This window comes from Macadamia integrifolia, unplaced genomic scaffold (genome assembly GCF_013358625.1).
Source record: "Macadamia integrifolia cultivar HAES 741 unplaced genomic scaffold, SCU_Mint_v3 scaffold2118, whole genome shotgun sequence".
In the NCBI taxonomy this organism is placed as follows: domain Eukaryota; kingdom Viridiplantae; phylum Streptophyta; class Magnoliopsida; order Proteales; family Proteaceae; genus Macadamia; species Macadamia integrifolia.
The window spans coordinates 162,224-168,816 of NW_024868522.1; the positions used below are offsets into that span (position 1 = coordinate 162,224).

The following is a 6,593-nucleotide window of genomic DNA, read 5'->3' on the forward strand; positions in this document are numbered from 1 at the left end:
CTCAAAAAATGTAACAAACCCACCCCAGTAACGACCCCCTCTCCATGTTTTCTATCCTGCACTACTCCGTTTGCAAAAATGCCTTGGCAGTTCCCCCCCCCCTCCCCCCCAATTGTCTGTCCCATACTGTTTGAGAGGTAACTTATACAAGTAAAAAATTTGGATTAGAAATTTTTTATTAGCATTTTAATAGTAATGCTATATGCCTACAAGATTTGGTATTTAAAATTCATAATTCTTCTGCAAATACAACTTAGAAAACAACTATTATTTGAGTTTATGTAGCAGTATAAAGGAAAAAAAATTTGAGTCTATTTCATATGCTCTTCAAGACCAACTCACAGTACCCAACTGTCTCTTTTTAGTTCTAACTTTGATTATACCTCAACAACTAAAATAAAGGTGGGGCATTAATATCATTGATAGCAAATCATTTCATCCCGCTCAATGCAAAAGGTCCCTCCTTCACTTCAGCTCCTACACCAAAATCTGAAAGGATTTTTTCAGGATCATTAGAATTCTCTATGGACAGACAAAATATGGAAATAATTTTCAATCCTTGTATTGTGGCTTCATGTATCTGGCAACGTGTTGCAGATCAAGTGAGCGACTTGGACAAATTCTCTAGCATAGACACTAATCCAGATCAACAAGGAACGATATCACATATGATGGCTGAGAATGACAGACACAAGACTCCATCTACATCTCACACTAGTAACAAAGAGATGGATATGGATGCCAGCATCCAGCATAGCATCTGATATTAAAATTACACAGGCTTATAAGCTTCAATAGTTGGCATTCAAACATACACTGAGTGTTCGACACAGGATTCTGAACACAGAGAAGTGTAATTGTTTCAAATTGCCCCTGCAAAATATGAGAAGTCCAAAAGAAAGGAAACTAATCATAGAGCTGATGATACTATTGCACTTCACAGATGCATTAATCCAACAAATAATCAGTGCTTCTGGTTAACAAAAGATTTGGAATGACAGTAGTATAGACTAGACACAACCAAAAGGTCCAGTTTTCTGTCACTGACAATTTATAAAATTACTAGTTTTGAGCTGTGTTCTTCATCACGTTCAAAGCCAGAATGAAACCAAGCATTTCAGGAATTATTTAGGAATTTATAATTATTTTGCAAACCAGAAGGGTATGGAAGTGTCCTCAATTCTACCATTGGAACAGACCAAAATGGGATTGATATTTGAAAACATTTGTCTCTAGTTAGTTGGATACCTTTCAATCAAAAGAGCCAAACTTTATCATGGAAAGACCACCAAGAATTTTTCTTGCATCATAGAGCTGACCATAAACACAACAGTAGTCATAAGCCTAGATTCTCCCTACCCCCACCAAAATTCATATTTGGAAAGCCTTATTACTGCAATTAATGTGTTGTGCTCACATGAACATTTCAAGAAGACAGCACACACAAAGTCAGCATATCAAATAAATAACAGACAAAGATATTGGTAGTTGAAAGGGGGAAAATGAAACTAAACATGTAAGGAAACGCTACTGAAGTATTGCTTTCAGAGTCTAGCATATATAAGCCAGATCAAATTCAACAACAACCACGTAAATTAAGGAAACAGGAATTAGATAGCAAACAAAAATTGAGATCTAATTCATTCATTGGCCACAAGAAAGCTTTATCAGTGTAAACACAACATCCATCACTATATTAGATTAACAAACTTTTATTTCTCTGTTTATGCTGACATCAGAAGAAGTATACAGAGCATCAACCAGACATTGATGGTAGCACCATCCACTTGACACAAGTAGTTCTAGAAAACAACAAACCATACAAGTTTAATATTACAAGTAGTTCCCATCAAAAGAGAACCATAATCCCAACTAAACCTCAAGGTTTCCCAATGCAGCTGGAGAGTTTTCGGTATCTGTGTAGGAAATAGAGATCAGCTTAGACCTATACTTCTCAGCTGCGTCACTCTCTTTCAACTCAACTGCATTTGTGCCGTTTGATTCAGATGGGTGCTTCGAAGCAAGAACTGTATCCGGCATGCACTGTGAGATAGCAATAAGCGACTCACGAGTCAGCTCCTGAGAAACCCCCTTGTCAGGTACTTTGGTGTCCATAAAATTTTGACGTTTTCCTCCTTCAAATTTCAAACCCCATTATTCCCTTTGATAATTAGTTAAAACATAGAGACATGGCACCACGCATTTATGTTAAAAACACACGCATGACATACACACGTCTGAGATAGTGAGATGGCAGCAGAACCAGTCATGAAAACAATCCGGTGAATGCGAATGTGATGTGCCATGCAAATGCATATCTGGAATCATAACAAAGTTAATTTGATAACGGACAAATGCAGAATTTCCGTTATTTAATAGTGGAGGCAATGGAAATATCATTTAGGTCATTCAACTCATCTCAAGAACAACAATTGACATTCAAAAAAGTACCAACACACTGTGGAACATTCAATTTGCAATATTGAGACTTCAAAAGAACAGGGAAATGGAATCTTGAAAACTTTGGTTTCCTCATTGTGACTACCTCTTTGAAGTCACGTTTCAGTTTCGAATTTCAGGTTTCCAAACAAGATCCTTTCATTCGTTTCCCATTTCCAAGCTTTAAATGTTGTGTTCACTGTGTGATTGTTGTTTTCCATTTTCATTCGTTTTCTGCATTGTTTTAGGGTTCTTTTTCTACATGATCATATTTGGAATATAAGCATTAAGTAACACAGACCCTAAATGAATATGCACTGGGCCTATTAAACATGTTCTTGAGATAACAATCGAGCTGTTTGTCTTGACAGGGGGAAGTCAAAGCCCAACCATGTTATTGCCATCTACATCAAATGTTATTAACATAACAACAGTGATTCGAGTATGCCCAAATTCCATTAACAACAATAACTACAACTTGAAATCGTAAATAACTACTTAATTCCCATTGCATTATTCTTCTAGGAGATTTCCCAAAAAACATATTTCTCTTCTTTCACATCAAGCGTATACTAAAAACTCGATACATGATAGAGATAATGTTCTTTAGTTTAAATTTCAGACGTCACAGAAACAGGAACCAAATCGGTTGATTCTTATAAAACTTTTTTTTTCCATCTTTGTTTGATCCAAATATGTCCAATTTAGCTAAAATTTCTACCGGTTTCACCAACATATACACATATTCAATACATATATAAACTAAATACGCAAATAAATAGATGAACACAGAAAGAAGTAGAAACAGAGAAAGGAGATTTTAAGATCGGAATCAAGTAAAAACACAAGAACTAAACCACAAAAACCCTAAACAAAAAATATTGGAAAAAAATCTGAAATAGTAATACTAATAACAGATCGAAAACAAGAACCGATCACTTCCGACAAATCAAAACATGGAAGAAATCTGCTTCAAGAGAAGTAAGAAGAGAAGAAGAGAAGAAGAGAAGAAAAAAAGGGAGAGAGGGAGAGAGAGAGAGAGAGAGAGAGAGAGAATAGTTGAATGGATCGAACCTTGTGTGACTTGCGAGCGAGAAAATTGGCTTTAACTGAGAGCCTCCGAAAATCTTGCCCTCCCGCTTTTAAAGCGTCGCAGCAGATTCGCTGTATAAACCGATGGCGTACACGTTTTGTCGAATTTCTCTGTCGGGAAGTGTGGCCTTGCAATAGCGTAGGGCCAACGGAAGCGGATTTGGCTCTTCTGTAAGTAATTGGGTATCTTATTAGTGATATCGGGATGGGGACCTAGTGATATGTGATCAGGTCATTTCAGTACAGAAGTGTGGTATTGCAGTAGCGTAGGGCCAGCGGAAGTGGATTTGGCTCATCTCTAATTAATTGGGTATCTTATTAGTGATATCTAGGAGGACCTAGCGATATGTGTTCAGGTCTTTTCAGCACAGAAGTGTGGCCTTCCAGTAGTGTAGGGCCAATGGAAGCGGATTTGGCCCTTCTCTAATTAAATGGGTATCTTATTAGTGAGATGGAGTTGGGAGGACCTAGGGATATGTGTTTAGGTCCTTTCAGCTCTTAGATCACTAATAGACCCCAAATTAATTAGAGAATATTTTTTCAATGGAAACGCACGTAAAAGCATCAATATAATGCAACCCTACAATCTTGAAAAAAGTCTTTTCTCTCACATAATGAATGGGCAATTGAACAATCCCTAGTCGCATGGCTATTATGCCAGCATGCAGGCCAATGGAAGGATAGGTATAGACATTGTAGGACACGGGTTAGGGGACAATGTTGTCTTTTCACACCTAGCTGTGTTTGGGTGTAGAGGACGTAACCAATGAATTCTTTTCTCCATAATAAATAGGCAAGTGATCGCTATTTAGTCACATGACCAATTTAGATCCTTTGGCTGGAGAGAGATCATCAAGATACAAATAGGAGAGAGAAACATGGTCTCTCTCGGGTAGGGCTGTCAATCGTTCGGGTTGGGTTGGTCTCGGTTAGGCCTAGCCGGGCTTGACCATTTGAAAACCTTAGACTGTGAACGTCCGTTTAAGTAAAAGGGCCTACCTTTAGGGGACATGGCACGGTTTATAATCGGGCCGCTCAGAGTTGGGCATTATTCGGGCTGTCTTAAACGGGTCATAACCGGACCTTAATCGGGCTACAGACCTATTTAAGTCTAAATGGACTCTAAATGTGTCTACCTTAAAATTCTTTTCTTAAGTGGATTGGAGACCATAATTGTTCAATTTGAACATTAAATCACTATAATTTTATGCAAAAATAATCATAGTAGAAGGTGACCCAAATCTTTAATAAATAAGAGAAATGATATGAGATTATTGTTGTTTTTTTAATAAAGGGGGTCAAGGTTGGGCTATACAATGAGTCAGTTCAGGTTGGGCCTACAGTCGGTCGGTTCGATCGAGCACCCGACGGGCTAGCTACCTGCACCGTGAATACCCGTTTAAGCCTGCCACATTTATTAATCGGGCCAGTCCAGATCGGGCCATAAACATGCCAAGCTCAGTTGGATCTATTGATGTGGACTCAGAATTAACATCCCTACTCTCGGGCCACCTTCTGGAGAGGATCTAAATCCTAAGTTGTCTCACACCAGCTTATGGGACCTGCAGGAGCATTAATATGAATGATTTTTTTTTTAATAAAGGAAATTGCAGTCCTCTCCTTGAACTATGGCTTAATATCAAGTTCCCCCACATATTTTCACATATATCAACACCCTCCCCTGTAGTTTGAAGATGCTTTCAATCGCACCCCTTCCGTTAGATAGCCTTATTAAGTAATGACATCATCATTTAAACATGTAATTTTTTGTTGAAACTACCCTTCCTATATGAATTAAGCCTTAAGTTCTAAAAAGGCTAAACTGAAGATCTTCATCGCGATTGGCCTTTTTCCTTTCTTCATCGCTGCGTTTCCATCTCTCCACCACTCACGGCGTCGCAAACTTTGATTAATCCCACCGACGTTTAGAACCGAGGAAGGCTTCGGGAGGAGCATCGACGTATTCCAATACTGACCGGAGGTTCCTGAATTTGGTGGACCAATTCCAACTTCGTTCTTTCATCTGTACAATGAAAAATGTGCAAAGATTACAATAAAAATCCATGAAAAGGTGTAAAATCAATTTTTTTAAATCTTTTACAGGGGATGTGGATCACCACCCTTGCTTTACATAAAAGCAAATCAATGTTTCATCTAAGTGAACCCAAAAGTGCGACCTTCCGTGCAGGTTTACACCATCTTTAGTAATTTCAAAACCTTCTCAACCATAGAGGCTCCAAAATCAGGTCGTTGGAGCAATTTCCCCAACACTTTGGACTACCCCAGGTCTCACGATCTATAATCTGATCTGCCACTGCATAGATACCGAAATCAAGCAAGATAATCCAACTTCAATTGTCGTGGCCGTCAAATCATCTGTCACAGGGCTCAACAAACGCATCAGTTCGAGTAAGACGCCTTCCTTCTTGGCGATCAGAAGTTTAGATTCTGGGTCCACGGCTATGGCTTCCAAAACCAGATTGATGCGATTTTGAAATCCAAGCTTCCCTTCCGAAGGACCAAAAGAATGGAAGACATGAAAACACGGTCGCCCTTTAGGATAAATCTCATGAGCTACTCATCTTTGTAATCCATGAGAATTAGGTCCAAAACCCAAATGGACTGTTCGAAGATCTTCGTATCGGCGTCATTACCCAGAATGCCAACTATGGTCGAAACGATACCATCTGTCTCGACAAGGAACTTGCGGTTATCATCGGATTCTCTTACAAAATCGATGATTTTGGACAAAGAACCAAAGCAATCCCCTGAGGTTACGTGGTCATGGTCGTTATCGACCTAGTGGTGGCTTGGATGAACTCTCACCAGGAGGCTCTTCCTGTGGGACTAATCAAGTTTTTCATCATTTTCTCTCATTCATGCATCCCTTAGGCCTTATTCCTTCGACTCCGACTTTAGTTTTGCTTGCAATCGGGACCCTCGATCAGGCCAGCTCGGCCTTTGCATGAGCCCACAATAGAGGTGGTGACCTTCGGTCAGATCTGCTCGGCCTTGGCCTGAGCCCCCCAATCAAGGAAAGGACCTTCGGTCAGGTCCGCTCA

At 39.3% G+C, this 6,593-nt stretch overlaps 1 long non-coding RNA gene and 1 pseudogene across 1 annotated transcript; both read right to left on the reverse strand.

The window, feature by feature from the left end:
• Positions 1 to 203: 203 nt before the first annotated feature.
• LOC122065777 lies at positions 204 to 3,670 on the reverse strand. Its single transcript, XR_006136102.1, has 3 exons — positions 3,514 to 3,670; positions 816 to 2,135; positions 204 to 489 (listed from the first exon to the last, which is right to left on the reverse strand). It is a non-coding gene; the product is annotated as an uncharacterized LOC122065777 (long non-coding RNA).
• Positions 3,671 to 5,685: 2,015 nt separating this feature from the next.
• Positions 5,686 to 6,330, reverse strand: LOC122065771 (annotated as a pseudogene).
• Between the last annotated feature and the right edge of the window lie 263 nt (positions 6,331 to 6,593).